The sequence below is a fragment of the Mandrillus leucophaeus genome, unplaced genomic scaffold (genome assembly GCF_000951045.1).
Source record: "Mandrillus leucophaeus isolate KB7577 unplaced genomic scaffold, Mleu.le_1.0 Scaffold245, whole genome shotgun sequence".
In the NCBI taxonomy this organism is placed as follows: Eukaryota; Metazoa; Chordata; class Mammalia; order Primates; family Cercopithecidae; genus Mandrillus; species Mandrillus leucophaeus.
In genome coordinates, this window is record NW_012102532.1 from 1,865,167 (window position 1) to 1,867,830 (window position 2,664).

At 42.6% G+C, this 2,664-nt stretch overlaps 1 pseudogene; it reads left to right on the forward strand.

Moving 5' to 3' along the window:
• The first annotated feature begins 1,269 nt into the window (after window positions 1-1,269).
• LOC105541848 lies at window positions 1,270-2,425 on the forward strand (annotated as a pseudogene).
• Window positions 2,426-2,664: the final 239 nt, after the last annotated feature.

A 2,664-nucleotide genomic window follows, 5' to 3' on the forward strand; every position in this document is an offset into this window, starting at 1 on the left:
TGTGGCTGGAAACCATCATTCTGAGCAAACTATCACAAGAACAGAAAACCAAACACCTCATATTCTCACTCATAGGTGGGAATTGAACAACGAGAACACTTGGACACAGAATGGGGAGCATCACACACCAGGGCCTGTTGTGGGGTCAGGGGACAGGGGAGTGACAGCATTAGGAGATATACCTAATGTAAATGATGAGTTAATGGGTGCAGCACAGCAACATGGCACATGTATACATATGTAACAAACCTGCACATTGTGCACATGTACCCTAGAATTTAGAGTATAATTTTTAAAAAAAGAAAAAAAAGAAATATGTCTCTTTATTAGGAAAACTAACTTTTATCCAAGCTTATTTTTCTTGGTCTAAAAAAAAGGAAACATACCTTTTGTTGGAATCTATTTAAAAAGGATATATGCATCAATGGTAGACTGGAAAAGAAAATGTGGTACATCTACACCATGGAATACTATGCAGCCATAAAAAAGGAATGAGATCATGTCCTTTCCAGGGACATGGATGAAACTGGAAACTATCATCCTCAGCAAACTAGCACAGGAACAGAAAACCAAACACCACATGTTCTCACTCATAAGTGGGAGCTGAATAATGAGAACACATGGACACAGGGAGAGAAACAACACATGCCAGGGCCTGTCGTGGGGTTGGTGGGTGAGGGGAGAAAATAGAGCATGGGTCAACAGGTGCAGAAGACCACCATGGCCCACATATACCTAAGTAACAAACCTGCACATTCTGCACATGTATCTGGGAACTTAAAGTAAAATAATAATTTAAAAAAGAGGTTGGGGGATGGGATTTATGAGCTAATAGTAGCAGTATATTAAGTTGGGCTCCTATCTCAAGCGATAGCATTATAGCCCCAGCAATAATTTGTTTCCAGGTTAAATACTTTAAGTGTGTGTCAACAGTAGGTATGTTGTATCTCTGAACAGAATTATCACTGGCTTTTTAACAATTATAATTGTAACACTAGCATTTTATACTTTCCTTATTTCATATATAAGACATGCATGTTTTTTAGTTGTTTTGGCTGAGGGTATCTAGAAGGAACTGGAAAGAACAGGTATAAATACCTGACATCTTTGGTCTCAAGATATTAGGACTGTTTATACCACCAAAAGTGATAAGCATTTTCAGTGCAATCCCATCAAAATTCCAGTGACCTCTCTGCTTCTCCCATTCGACAAATATCCAATTTTCTCATGCAGCACCAGCCCTCTTCCTGAGACACCAGAGTGAAAGTGAAGGCTGGAGTAAATGGATTTGACAATATTAGATGCCTGGTCATCAGGGCTGCTTTTAATTCTGGCAAAGTGGATATTGTTACCACCAATGGCCCTTTCATTGACCCCAACTACATGCTCTACATGTTCCGTTATGATCTCACCCATGGCAAGTTCCATGGTACCATCAAGGTTAGGAATGGGAAGCTTGTCATCAATGGAAACCCTGTCACTATTTTCCAGGAGTGAGAGCTCACCAAAACCAAATGAGATAATGCTGGTGCTAATTATGTCATGGAGTCCACTGGCATCTTCACTACCTTGGTGAAGACTAGGGCTCACCTGGAGAAGGGAGCCAAAAGGTTCATCATCTGCATCTTTTCTGCAGATGTCCCCATGTTTGTGATGGGCATGAACCATAAGCATGAAAACAACCTCACAATCATCAGCAACGCCTCCTGCACCACCAACTGCTTAGATCCCCTGGCCAAGGTCATTCATGACAACTTCAGCATCAGGGAGGGACTCATGACCACAGTCTACACCATCACTGCTACCCAGAAGACAGTGGATGGCCCCTCCAGGAAATTCTGGCATGACAGCCATGGGGCTTTCCAGAACACCATTCCTGCATCTACTGGTGCTGTCAAGTTAATGGGCCATGAGAGGGCAAGGTCATTCCTAAGCTTAACGGGAACCTCACTGGCATGGTCTTCCGTGTTCCCAACACCAGTGTTGGTTGTGGAACTGACCTCCTGTCTGGAAAAACCTGCCAGACAGGTTTCTTCAGACATCAAAAAGGTGGTGAGGCAGGCACACAAGGACCCCCTCAAGGGCATTCTGGGCTACAGTGAGCACCAGGTTGTCTCTTCGGAATTTAACAGCAATACCTGCCTTTCCACCTTTGAGGCTGAGGCTGGCATTGCCATCAATGACCACTTTGTCAAGCTCATTTCCTGGTATGACAATGAATTTTGCCTACAGTAACAAGGTAATGGACCTCATGGTACACATGGCCTCTAAGGAGAAAAATCCCCCAATCACTAACCCCAGGGAGAGCACGGGAAAAAGAGAGGCACCCTCAGCTGCTGGGGATTCCCTGCTGCACTCAGTCCCCCACCACACAGAATCTCCTCTCCTCACAGTTTCCAGACCCTCTGAAGAAGGAAAGACCTAGGGAGCCCCACCTTGTCATTTAACATCAATAAAGTCCCCTGTACTCAGCAAAAAAAAAAAAAAAAAAAAAAAAAAAAAAATATTTTTCGTAGAAATAAAAAAACAATTCTAAAATTTGTGTGAAACCACAAAATGCTTCAAGTAACCAAAACAATGTTGAGGAAAACAAACTTGAAGGCATCACACTTCCTAATCTCACATTATATCACAAAAGAGGCATAATGAAGCAGTATGAAAACA